This window comes from Sorex araneus, chromosome 2, assembly GCF_027595985.1.
Source record: "Sorex araneus isolate mSorAra2 chromosome 2, mSorAra2.pri, whole genome shotgun sequence".
Taxonomy (NCBI): Eukaryota; Metazoa; Chordata; class Mammalia; order Eulipotyphla; family Soricidae; genus Sorex; species Sorex araneus.
The window spans coordinates 260,085,497-260,098,671 of NC_073303.1; the positions used below are offsets into that span (position 1 = coordinate 260,085,497).

Below are 13,175 nucleotides of genomic sequence, written 5' to 3' on the forward strand. Positions count from 1 at the left end.
AGACGCTACATTAGGAAACATCGCAGCGGAAGGTGTGAAATGATGTGGGAAAAAAAAAAGAACACAAGAGAGAAATAAATAGTCCAATATGAGAAATAAATAGTCCAATATGTTGAGACGGTGGATGGTCGGAATCAGGTGGATGGCAGAGTGAGGAGAGAGGGCTGCCCGGCCAACGCAAGAGAAGGTCAGAAGGGAAACCTGTCGGGGCTGGAGCTATGGGGCAGCGGTAGTGTGTTTGCCTTGCCAACCAGGAGTAATTCCTGAGTGTAGAACTGGGAGAACTGCTGGGTGTGGTCCAAAAAAAAAAAAAAAAAGGAGAAGGGAACCTGTCAGCATAAAGACGCTCCGTCAGAGGAGAGATATTCCCCAGGTTGGTTTTTTTTTTTTTTTTTTTTTTTTGCTTGTTGGGTCACACCCGGCAATGCACAGGGGTTACTCCTGGCTCCGAACTCAGGAACCGCCCCTGGCGGTGCTCAGGGGACCATATGGCATGCTGGGAATCAAACCCGGGTCGGCCACGTGCAAGGCAAACACCCTACTGCTGTGCTATCGCTCCAGCCCCATATTCCCCAGGCTTATCCGAGAGACTCGGATACTCCATTTCCCTCTCACGATGGACAGTGGGAAGTACGGACTGTTTCTCACGCCCCCGCCTTCCCCGCTGGACTGTCACTTGGATGCCCCCGGAGCTCTGCACTGGGGGACAAAGCCTCTCACTTCGTTGTTCTGCCATCCAGGGCCTCTTTGCCTTGGCCTCCAGAGAGCTTGGGAGGAGCTGAGAATGAGGGGGCAGAAGAAACAGCCCAAGTAACAGTATCGACTTACATCCGAGAACTGTCGTGAGATGAAACACCACCGGTCCCGGGATCGTTCTAAGTGAAGTGAAACCTAATCAGTACAGGCACACCCAGCGGGAGACTCACCCTCACACCTGCCCTCCACCCCGGCAGGAGTCACTCGGCCTCGCCCCTACGCCCTCCTTGCCTTGGGGGTCTCGTTCACCGTGTCTGTGCCCCGTGTCTGCCCCCTCCTCCCTCTGAGCATCATGTGTCCCTCTTTCCTCTGGGGTCAGCCGCTCACGAGGGTGGCACCGGCCCTAAGTTATCTGAGACAGCGGTTCCGGAATGTCCGTCCCCATCAGAATTAACTGGGTGGCTTGTCAGACCCAGGTTTCTGGTGGGCTCTTAGAGTCCCCAATCAGTGGGTCTGGGCGGGCCGAGAGCGCGTCTCCAGCGGTGCTGGCGCTGCTGTGTTACGGACTGAGGCTGCTCAGAGAGAGACAGCACCGTTCCTGGCATCCCCGGGGGCACAGCCGGGGGAGACGGGGGTGGCGGGAAGGGGAGTTACCAGAAGAGTAAAACACAGATACATCTTTCAGTTCATTAAGATGCCACCCGCCATCTCGTGTTGAGTGATGAAATCGTATTGACCAGAACACAAATTTAGACTCGGATTTTCGGGAACTCTTGTGTTTGGTCAGAAGACCCAGGGGAATCGAGTTCCATCTTCTCCCGCTGCTGGCTGTGGGCGGCTCTCGTTCCTGGCTCTCCTGTGACCGGAGCTCAGAGACCTGGCTTGGGGCTCCCTGTCTCATCCTCTCAGCTGGTGGCTTTCAGAAAGCCCCCTCACTTGCTTGCACCCCCAAGTTCAGATAATGTCTCTCTCTGTCTCTCTGTCTCTGTCTCTCTGTCTCTCTGCCTCTTTCTCTCTCTCTCTCTGTCTATGTCTCTCTCTCTGTCTCTCTGCCTCTGTCTCTGTCTCTCTCCCTCTGTCTCTGTCTCCCTCCCTCTCTCTCTCTCTCCCCCTCTCGCTCTCTCCCTCTCTCCCTCTCTCCTGTCTGGGCTTGTTATTGAGAGGTCCGGTATCTCATCTGCAAAATTCATTTGCAAATACAATATCCAAGTGACAGCAGAGGGGCCAGGGAGAGGGGCAGCTGGATGTGGCGAGCTGTGTCAGACAAGCAGCCATGTGGAGCCGGGCCCTCTGGCCAGCTCTTCTGTTGGGAACAGAAACCCGGGGTCCCTGCTAGGCCTCCTGCCGTCCCCCCACAGTCCCAGGGACCCAGCGCTGCCCTTGAAAGGGCTGTGGCCTAAGTTGGGAAGCTGGGACTTGCCCCCCTGCCCAGACTCTTCCTGCAGTGGGGGTCGGGCTGGGGCTGGCCTGCCGTCACGCCCTAGCTGCCTCTAGGAGCCGGGGCTGGCTGCGTCTCGTGGACGTCCTGCGTTTTCTCTCTAAACCCAGGTGTTCTCATTTGTAAGAGGCAGCACCATAATAGTCGCTATCTGCCCCCAAACGTGCTTTGTGAGGATTCAGAGATTATGCACGCCAAGTGCTTAGTACACATCTGCCACCGCCGGCTTGCCGTTGCTTGCCATTCCTCACCGTCACCTGGTGTCCCCTTACAGGCCGGGCCGTGGGGCGGGTCTCATTCCCTTTCCTATGCACCTGTTCCATAGCCAGACTGCGGTGGCCCTGCCACGTGCCACCCATTGTGTGCAGGGCCTGACCCACTCCTGCGGGTGGTCAAATGTTGGTGAGTGGTTGATGCGAGGGAGAGCGCAGAGAGGGCGTTTTGTTGGATGCATGCTGGATATTAGATCAGAGCCTCTCGAGTTTCAGTGGCTCTACTAAGCACCTGGAAATCTTCCTGCAATCAGATTCTGATTCCACAGGTCTGGACTGGGCTCTAGGACTTGTTTTCCCAAATGTTCCTCAGTTGTTTTGGGGGGTTCTTCTTGTTTGTTTGTTTTAATGATGCTGGTCTAAGACCCACACTAGAGTCGAAATGATAAAAGCCCATGTTCTGATTACAAAAACCTTATGAGGGGCTGGAGCAATAGCACAGCAGGGAGGGCGTTTGCCTTGCATGCAGCCGACCTGGGTTCGATTCCCAGCATCCCGTAGGGTCCCCTGAGCACCGCCAGGAGGAATTCCTGAATGCAGAGCCAGGACTAACCCCTGCGCATCGCCAAGTGTGACCCAAAAGGCAAAAAAAACTAAAAAAAAAAAGATTCAGGAATGAATTGCCTAATCCCATTGTGGTTGGAGCATGATTGGAGGCCGGATTCTGCTCCATACGTGCATCCGTGTTGTCCTAATGTGATATAATGTGCATTCTGTGGTGTATACAGTCAGCCCTTTGGCTTGGGGTGGGGGTGGGGGAACAGGTGTTTGACATAACCAAGTTAAAGAGCCCAGATAGTAGCTACAAAGTTTTAAAAAAATGAAGCCTGAAAGACAGGACCCCCAAACTGTCCTCTTGCTGTCCTGGTTCAAGCTACTCCCCAGTAAGGCCACGACTTTCCATGGCAGGACAGACTTTTGAGTCTCAATCACTAGACCCCTTCGATTGAAAGGACCAAGCACCAATCTCTGAGCCCCCCCAAAGCAGACCCAGAGTAGCAAAACCATTCGTAGGTACCTGCCCAATCAGAACCCCGTTGGCATCAAAGATCACATGTTCGCTCATGAAACCAATACTCGTTGAAATGCCTACTGTGTGCCAGACCCTGCTCTGTGGACAAAGTGACAGGAAACTAGGCGGCTCCCGACCCAGACCCTGCCTCACAGTCCTAAGGCAGAGACAGTGAGCCGTAAGCGGGGCCATCAGCAGGATGACTAGGGACAGCAGAGCCAGAGCGGGGCTCGCACCCGGAGCCTTTTTCAAGACGTGACTTCAGTAATGAGAACTGAGGTTCAGTAGAGGCGGGGAGGAGAGTTATTTCAAAAGTGTCCATGTGCTAGTGTGTGCATGCATGTATGCATGTGTGTATGTGTGTGTGTGTTAGCCTGTACATGCACGTGCATGTACGTCCACACTATGTACTTCTACTTTGGAGACTGGGAGGTGATCAGAGTCGAACTTGAACGTGTGGGTCGGAGGGGATTTAGGAAAATTTCCATAGCCCGATGGAACTGATTAAAGGGGAGAGCTGGAAGAGTGAAAGAAAAAAAGAAAAAGAAACTGGAAGGGCTCAGAAATGCAGGACATGAGGAAATAGAAGGAGCTTCCTGCCTCTGAGTGACTCCAGGACCAGTGGGACGTGGGGCTGGGCACAAGGAGAGCTGGGTGTCCTGTTGGCGACACCTGGCACTCCCAGACTTGGGAATGCTAAATGCCCAAAGAGGCGCACGTTACCTCGTGGGGTGGTTTTCTGTTTTTCATTTTAGTGAATTGAACAAAACTCGTAACTACAGAGACCCTGAGGCTTCAAATGAAGTTTCAAAGTTTTCAGTACTATCCTAATTTTATTTCTTTTTTTATTTTGAGTCTCTCCTAGTCCCAAGGAAGGACACACACATCCTCCACATGTCAGGGGCACCAGTTCACGTGACGGTGCATCAATGACCAGTTAAGTGAAAAGAGGAAGAACTGAGTGTTACCGGCAGAGAGGGAGGGAGCCCCACGTTCCTTGTGGGACAGAGAGCATCCCATGGGATCAGAGAAGGCTTCCTGGAGGAGGGAATGACTCTGGTGGGGTCTTTGGATTTGGCCTTTGGGGTATGTGAAAAGAGGGCAAATGCTCAGGGAGTGAAGAGAAGTTAGGGGTTAGGCAGGGGAGGGGCAGAGCAGCCTCCGAGGGCAGACAGCCTGGAATGTATGTATGTCACATACATACATACAACATATATAACCTTGAATGTTACATGATGGTACCCGGGGGTGGGGAGAAGAGGCCACAGGCGCTAGTGCCCACCGGGGTTTGCAGGTAAAAGCATGCAACAGGACTACCAGCTGTCACGGTCTGCCTGGGACTGTGGGGGTTCCCTGCCCCTCGACTCGTACAATGCTGAAACCAGAGACTCCCAGGCCAAGCCAGCCGGGACGAGCTGGGGGCCCCCGAAACAAGGCCAGGTTGGCTGCCAGAAAGCACACGCTGACCTCAGTGCCCACTCACTGCCCTCCGCAGGAGGTGGTCCCGGCTGAGCCCTCTGGGAAGGACCCTCTCTGTCTGCACATCCTCCAGACGTCCAGGGGAAGCTGAAAATCCAGAACTGCGTGCGAGAGCTCAGTCTTTAAATGTTGACAACAAAGTGAAATGGGTTCTTTTTTTTTTTTGGTTGTTTTTAAATCGTGCTGGCCAAACAAAGCATTTCCGTGGGCTGTGTGAGGCCTGTGGGCTGCCGGTTTGAGGCTCGCTGGGTGAAGTGACGCAAGCAAAGCCTCCCACACCCCACCCTGTCCCTGCCCCGAGGCCCCGGCGTGCGCACACAGGCGACTCTCATTACACAGAGGGACCTCAGTGATCAGTTGTGGGGTTTTTAATTTGATGTTCTGAACCAGATTTGGATGCTGGGCACAGAAGGTCGTAGATCAAAGGAGGAATAGTGTGACTAGTGGTGCTCTCGAGTCACTCCGTGTCGGGGTTTGCTGTTGCTGTTGTTGTTGTTGTTGTTGTTGAAAGATCAAATCAGTGCTCAATGGCTTGTTTTTCCCCAAATCTGGATGCCCGTGTGTGGGGGGAGATAATTAAGAAAGGGCATCTCAAGCTTCAGCCTTGATTATGAGTGGTGGTTCATTTATCTGTGGCATTAGGACAAGCTCCTGGTTGAGGAGGATGAGGGAGAGGAGAGAGTCTGCGGAGAACATGGAGGTTCAAGGCCCAGAATGTGAAGGTGGCAGAAAGAAGGAAAGTTGACTTAGCACTGTGATTAGAACAGTGTCAGGGGCTGTGGAGCTACGGGAAAACCCCCTAACCTCTCTGGTCTGTGGATTCCCGCTCTGTGTCTCAAGGAGGCTGCCAGGGCTCCCAAGGATTACCCTCGCCGTCAGGCCGGACTCGCAGCTTTAAAACTTTGATCAGACTGCGGCCTGGACATCGCTCGGGCCAAGGAGTCAGCGAGGGTTTTTCTAGAACAAATCAGTCCCGACAACTGTGACATCTCTCTCCTTTCCCCGATGGAATTAGCAGATATGGAACCGCAGCCATTTGATCAGATATGTGGGCGTCCCCAGGACAGACCTCGGAAGGGCGTTTTTCATGGTGTTGCTTGATTTTTCTTTAATTGAGTAGGGATAAAAACCTCGGGAGGGAGCTGGGTGCGGAGGGAAATGCCACGGACAGGCACTCTGTGGCCAGGAGGGCCTTTCGCTTGCAGAGAGGAGAGTGGGGGGGCAGGTGGGGGAGAACCTGCCTCCACGCCAAGCTGCAGTCACCTTTATTAATGACGACGGGGAGAGGGAGGCAGCAGGCCACGCGTGCAGACTGCAGCGGGAAGGTGCTGTTACCACTTCAAAGGACGGGGAAGTGCAAGTGGGACAAACGGGAATCTAAGGGGAGGGAGGTGCACAGAGAGAAAGGGTGGGGGGGAGAACGGAGGATGATGTCATTTGGAAAATTGCACAGCAATAAATCAGGGAGGTGTCATCCCCAGAGCAGGGAGGAATCGGCCCGAGGAGGAGCTGACCGGTCGGGCAGCGGGCCTGACAGGAAGCGCATCTGCAGGCCGCTGTCCTCACCAGGTCTCGGGGATGGACTCGCACTCCCCTCTCGACCCTCTTCCCTGGGCCTCCCCCTGCCCACCCCCCTGAACAAATGCAGTGAGAAGGAATATTCTCTCCAGAAAGGGCTGTGCAGGAGCACTCTAACGTGAGCACATGGAGTCAGCTCTAGCTTAGCTTCATAGGATTTTTTCCCCCCATTGTTGTTGGGATCAGCGTCATAAAAACCAGAGCGTGATGCTTCTACCCATTCTCCGGGCACGCAGCCAGCTGCAGCGTGAAGTTCAGAGCCCTCAGCCCGGCTCAGCGTCCTTCCACAGCTGCCCCTCCAGTGGCTTGTCGCCCTCTTGTGTGAACTTCTGCTGGGCGAAGCCCCTCCCCAGCGCCACCTCAGACTCTTCCTCCATGCTGCTCCACACACTCCCGTGGGACGGGACCTTCCCAGCTGAGGAACGAGCCCTCCCCCTCCCCTGCCTACAGCAGACATCACTAATCGATCACCACGTTCTTTCCTGCTGAGCTAAGACTCGGCGTTGGCATCTTTCCCCACGCAGCGGGTCTTCAGACAGTTTTACTGCCAATCAATCCAATTAATCAAATTAAAGAATGAAATGAATTTGCTATTATAGATGTAAAATGTCCTTTCCTATTCTCAGCTTCATCTCTCTCAGTCTTGTACATTCCTCAAATCCCACATGCCCTGTGAAAGTTTTCCCCGAAGATCGGCCACTGCCAAGGTCATCGCCACTGACTAAAAGCCTAGAGAAAACGTCACCTACAGCACCTAGTTCGCACCCGCCACCCGGCGGCATCGTAGTGCATCTCTCTCTGCAGATCGGGGCTCCTCAGTCTTGGCACTAGTGGCTTGCGGGGGTCGGGGGTGGGGCGCTCATCCTTTGTTTTGGAGCTGCCCTCTGTTTGCCCAATTACGACATACAAAAACTGTTTCCAGGGACATTGTTAACTGCTGACTAGGGGGTAGAACGTCCACCCCGATTCCTGTACCATGTAGTTGTATCCCTATGTTAGAGGGAAGGAAAGAAGAGGAGGAGGGAGGGAGTCAGGGAGGAAGGAGGGAGAGAAGCAGGGAGAGAGAAAGGGAGCAGGAGGGAGGGATAAATAAGTAGATCTTCCTATTAGTTTGAGCCGCTCAGACTGTGGACTGTGATCATAGCTGACATATCACCTTCCACATAATGAGAACTGAGTAAATATTTGCTCGTTGGTTGGTTAATTGGGCGGCCGGGGAGGAAGTGTCTGCAGACAGGGAAGCCCTCGTCTAGTGCGGATCCGGAATCACACCCCTTGTGTGACGTCTTGTGCTTCAGTTAACCGCTGCCTCGTCAAGCCAAACAGGGAGCTGGACAAGTGGCCACCGCACCGTCCACGCCAGAGCTGCGGCTCTCAGACCCCGGTCCCAGACTCTGCTCACACCATGGGGACGGCCAGGCCTGTCCGGGGTGGGGGCAGGGCTTACACGGTTGAATTCTGGCAGCCTAGAGACACCCCCCCACCACCACCTTTAGTCCATGCAAAGGAAGTACAAGGGCTAAATAACTCCTTTTCTCCCCAAAGTCATCATCCCGCCTGAAGACTCTTGTCTGTCCGCCAGCCTGCTCGTCTGTCTGTGCGCGTGTTTGCCGGCCTGGCCCTCCGCTCCTTTGGACAGGACAGCTCGGGAAAGGGAGAAAAAGGGCAGTGGAGCCTGTGTAAATCATCACCCGCAGTGCAGCTCTGCAGGTCCACGGGGAGGTTTGAATCATCCTCCCGGAGTCAACCGGAAGCTGGCTCTCTCCTTCCCTCACCAATCGGGGGGGTGGGGGATAAAAAAGGGTTCCCAGTGGACCAGGAAGGGGGCCGAGGCTGCATCAGGCGTGAAGGCTTTGTGAGCACCTCTGGGGCACGAGACTCTGGTATCCATCTCTCTGCCTCGGCGTCCTCCTCATAACTCTTCCAGTGAGCACTGCTGTGCCCGAGTCAGAGACGCTGAGAGCTAAGGCCGTCCGGCCAGTGTGGCAGAGCATGTCACAGAGAGCCAGTGCAGCCTGGACTCCTGGGAGGCTCCTGAGCCAGAGAACAGGGCCACAGAGGGGAGGGTCTTGTCGTGGAGCTGTCCGTCTGCCCTCCTCCAGGGGGCCGGCTGCCCCCCCTTCCCTCTCTAGATGGGCATCAGAGAGGTCTCAGAGCGAGTGAGTGAAGGAGGAAGTGCTTTCCCTTTCTTCACTGGTCTTTGGGGGAGCGATTAGTTATAGAGATATAACTAATAAGGCTTCATTGTGGGGGCTGGAGCGATAGCACAGCAGGTAGGGCGTTTGCCTTGCACGCAGCCGACCTGGGTTCGATTCCCAGCGTCCCATATGGTCCCCTGAGCACCGCCAGAAGTAATTCCCGAGTGCAGAGCCAGGAGTAACCCCTGTGCATCGCCGGGTGTGACCCAAAAAAGCAAAAAAAAAAAAAAGAATTTAAAAAGACTTAATTGTATCTATCAAGCTGTAAAGCCCTTTCCTAGAGAAAATGAAGACGTTCTAGGCTCGCCCCAGGCTCCTTCCTCTCCTCTAGCGTACATGTGGTTTTACCAACCTCCTGGATGGGTTAGGTCAGACAAATCGGTCAGCACGTGGCCGGAGTGGGCGCTCAGTCGCCTTGGACTGGGATGACCACGGCTCAGCTCTCAGCGCAGTGTCTGCAGCGTGGAGGTCCAGCTCGGATTCTCTTCCCCTTCCTGTGTCTCCCTTCCCTTGCCCAGCCCTGGGGAACGTCCTTCTGGTGGGCAGATAGAGGACTTGCCACACGCACACACCCTCCGCCCGTCCATCGGAGGCGTTTGTTCTCGCCGAGCACAGAGTAGCTCCTGCCTGAGATGTAATATCCTTCGGGGACACCTTTTCCTGTGGAAAAAACTGACCTTTTGCCACTTTCCCGTGGACGCGAAGGTTTGCCGAAGGTGAGAGCTGCCCTGGGTCCCCACCCACAGCCTCGCCCTCGCAACACTCCGGGTTTTGGCTTTTCTCAGAAAGATGTCAGCTGAGGACAATGGGACATTGCCCAAGACTCAGGGCAGACTTTTTTTTTTTTTTTGCCCAGTGCTTCCTAGGACAGCCAGTGTGAGGCTGGCTGAACCATCACTGGTAGATGCTGTGAATAAACCCTGGTTTTCAGAAACAATTCGTTCTGCAATCACATTTGTGAACTTCTCCACCCACACCTGCACAGAGGAAAGTGGAAACATTCAGGGCCATCTTTCTTTTTTTTTTTTTTTCAATAAAATCAAGCTGGGATGTCCTGAACGAGGACCCGTCTCCTGGCAGACAAGCTCCTCACGTCGCACAGATGAGAATGACTTTGCTCAGAGACTGAGAGCTACCAGGCAGGCTCTCCCCTCCCCGCGGCTCTGAGCAACAGAGATGAGTCCAGGAGTAGAGGGCTGGGCCTGGAGTCCATGTCCACACTGGCCACGGGTGGTCAGAGTCCCCAACGCTGTGGTCATTCAGTAGGAGGCCTCGCTGAGGCGCGGGCATACTTAGGAATGAGAATTTGCTTTGTCCTTCCTGCAGCTCCCGGACCCTGGGCATAACTCCAGTCCCGGGACAAGCATGGAAAGTGTGTCTTTGAAGAGGGCTCCTTCACATGCTGCAAACTCCTCAGGGCTCACACTCATGGCCTCCCTTGCGTTTGGAAGAGATTCCAAACTCTTACATCAAGCTCTCAAAATCATCTGGGTTCCTCCTGTTTTCTGATCGTACCTTTTTTTTTTTTTGGCTTTCTGGGTCACACCTGGCGATGCACAGGGGTGACTCCTGGCTCTGCACTCAAGAATAACTTCAGGGGACTATAAAGGATGCTGGAGATCGAACCCGGGTCGGCCACGTGCAAGGCAAATGCCCTACCTGCTGTACTATCGCTCCACCCCCCTGATTATATCTTATACTGCTCTGCCCCTCGCCTCTGCCCACAGCCTGTGCCAGTAACACTGCAAGTACGTTGCCCCTCGGGACCTTTGTATATGCTGCTCAGGCATCTTGGGAAGTTGCCCTGCCAGAATTTTGTGTGAATGACTCTCATCACTCGTTTTTTTTCTCCACTAAAATATATTAAAATTAGCTCTCCATCTCTATGTCACTGTTTTGTGATATTCCATCCGTGGTATGTATCACTGCCTAAAACTTCCTCACCTACACCTGCTTATGGGGTGTCCTTTCTACCCAGTGGTGCCTGGAGCCCCTTAACCACTGAGCCACGTTGATTTCATTTACACCTGAATCCCCGGGACCTAGGACTGTGCCTGGAATATAGTGGGTGCTCAAGACATGTTTCCTCACTTGGGCCTGATCACAAAGAATTTGAGATGGGATATATGCCGGGTTGAAACAGTTATTTCAGCTCTGCCGTCTCTTAGAAGCAAAGGTAGGTCTACACAAGACTTAAACGGGTCAGAATTGCGAGCTGACAGTGTCCCAGTAACACCCCTGTAGGAAGGAGAAATACAGTACCAAACTCAGTCCTTCCCTCACAGACAGTTACCAAGTCCATGCTAGGCACAAATCCCACTGGAGAGTCTGGAGAGACCCAGCATTCAGTACCTACTGCCATGCTGAATATCTCAGAAAGACCCAGCATTCAGTACCTACTGCCATGCTGAATATCTCAGAAAGACCCAGCATTCAGTACCTACTGCCATGCTGAATATCTCAGAAAGACCCAGCATTCAGTACTACCACCACGCTGAATATCTCAGAAAGACCCAGCATTCAGTACTACCACCATGCTGAATATCTCAGAAAGACCCAGCATTCAGTACTACCATCATGCTGAATATCTCAGAAAGACCCAGCATTCAGTACCCATCACTACGCTGAATGTCTAAGAAAGACCCAGCATTCAGTACTACTGCCATTCTGAATGTCTCAGAAAGAGCCAGCATTCAGTACTACTACCATGCTTAATATCTCAGAAAGACCCAGTACTACCACCATGCTGTATGTCTCAGAAAGAGCCAGCATTCAGTACTACCACCATGCTGTATGTCTCAGAAAGACCCAGCATTCAGTACTGCCACCATGCTGAATATCTCAGAAAGACCCAGCATTCAGCACTACCACCACGCTGTCTCAGGAAGCCGCAGTACTCAGTGCCCCACCACCCTGCATGTCTGTGCAGGCAAACCGATGACCCCGCCCCCGCATCTGGCTGCCCTCTCCCTCCGACGGGCATAAGGCTGACCTGGAGCGTGAGCCCGTGGGCGCGGGTGTGAGCTGTGTGTGTGCCTTCTGCCTCCCAGGGCTGCAGTGGCCCGTCGTGCCGTTTGGGAGGTTCCGAGTGATGTCCCCCTGAGAGCAGCCTGCGCAGGCTGCCGTGAGGGCCACAAGTGTCCACTCCAGGGGACGTGCGTGCCCAGTGCGGGCCGCCTTCCCACCTGCACTCAGCCGCCTTGGGAGCCCCCTGCCCGGCTCCGCGTCTCCGGACACACTCAGCAGGGACCCCAAGACTGCTGGGGGGTAACCCACGGACACTGGCACCCTGCCCCGCGGCACCCACGGGCACACCCAGCCAGGCTGGGGTGTAGATCGACGGTGCCAGGGCACAGCCACCCAGGCGGCACCTTTCTGCCCCCCAGAGACAAGGCGTGCCACCCCCCACCCACGCCCGTTAGGAAGCTCCCCCGAGCGAAGGGGGCTTGGTTAACGCTGGCACGCAGCCGCATCCCTGGGGAGCCAAGGCGCCCCGCACCCCGTGACGGGCACCTCCGGGAGCCTAACAGCTGCAGGCGTGAGTTTGCAGTGGAGGCAGTTGCAGTTCACGCTGTCGGAGGGTTTGGGTGCTGCATCCGCCCCCAAACCCCAGAAGCCTCCGAGCACGCCGTGCCCAGGAAGCCCACTCTGCGGACTAGCCACAGCGGCCCAGAGCCCGGGGTCAGTGCTCCGCCGTGTGTCTGGGGACACCCACCGCACCCACACACGGCGGGGCATCAGTGAGCCCCTCTGTACAGCCCTTGTGGCTGAGAGTCAGCAGAAACAACGGCACAGCAGTAATAATACTGACAGCCGGTCGCTGCCCAGGCTGTCCTATGTCCTAAGTGCCTCACAACACTCAGCTTGATTCACACCAGACTCTCAGAGGTAAGGAAAGGGGGGCCCACGGCCCTGCTCAGGGTCTCATGACTACAGAGAGGCGGAGCCATGCCCTCTGGCCCCCAGCAGCCCAGGCGACCACCCCCGGGCCCCCGCTCTACCTGTGGCAGAGCCGGAGAGACGCTCTGGAGTCTGACCTTGTCTGTTCTCCCGGGCCTGTGCCCTGCTGTCGTGCAGGGTGCCCGGGCCTCACTGGCCGCGAAGACAGAGCCCCACCCTCTCCTCCCCCAAAGACCACCGCAAACTCCAACTCGGAGCTGCAGACCGTGCTCCGAGGCGTGGGGCTCTCCCGTCCCTCCTGACTCCCCGGCCTCCCACCTCCCACCCTGGAGCTGCCACCCCGTGAGTGCCAACCCCAGCCAAGAACCACGCCTGTTACGTAACCACATGGCATCACGGGGGGTGCACGGAGAAGCGACCTGGAGATGGCAGTGGCCACCCCCGAGAGGCCCAACTTGGCGACTCTCCCTGCGCCCCTTTCGACACGCAAACTTTGCTTCCTCTCCTCTCCTTGGTCCCTTCTGTGTTTTATTTTATTTTGGTCGTGCACATTATTTGAAGTTACTATAGCAACGTGTCACCAGCTGGTATCGCATAGTAAT

At 55.0% G+C, this 13,175-nt stretch overlaps 2 protein-coding genes across 4 annotated transcripts in view; one reads left to right on the top strand and one right to left on the bottom strand.

The window, feature by feature from the left end:
• The window catches only part of DOCK2 (dedicator of cytokinesis 2), a 400,138-nt gene that overhangs the window by 309,498 nt on the left and 77,465 nt on the right, over nt 1-13,175 (top strand). The gene's annotated exons all lie outside the window — the stretch shown is intronic.
• The window catches only part of INSYN2B (inhibitory synaptic factor family member 2B), a 110,983-nt gene that overhangs the window by 95,315 nt on the left and 2,493 nt on the right, over nt 1-13,175 (bottom strand). The window contains exon 1 of one of the 3 annotated variants that reach the window (XM_055125897.1): nt 11,666-11,809. The exons of the other annotated variants lie outside the window; for them this stretch is intronic. The gene's annotated coding sequence lies outside the window, so the exon portion shown is untranslated. Of the gene's footprint in view, nt 1-11,665; nt 11,810-13,175 lie in introns of those variants that run through there. 3 annotated transcript variants of the gene reach the window in all.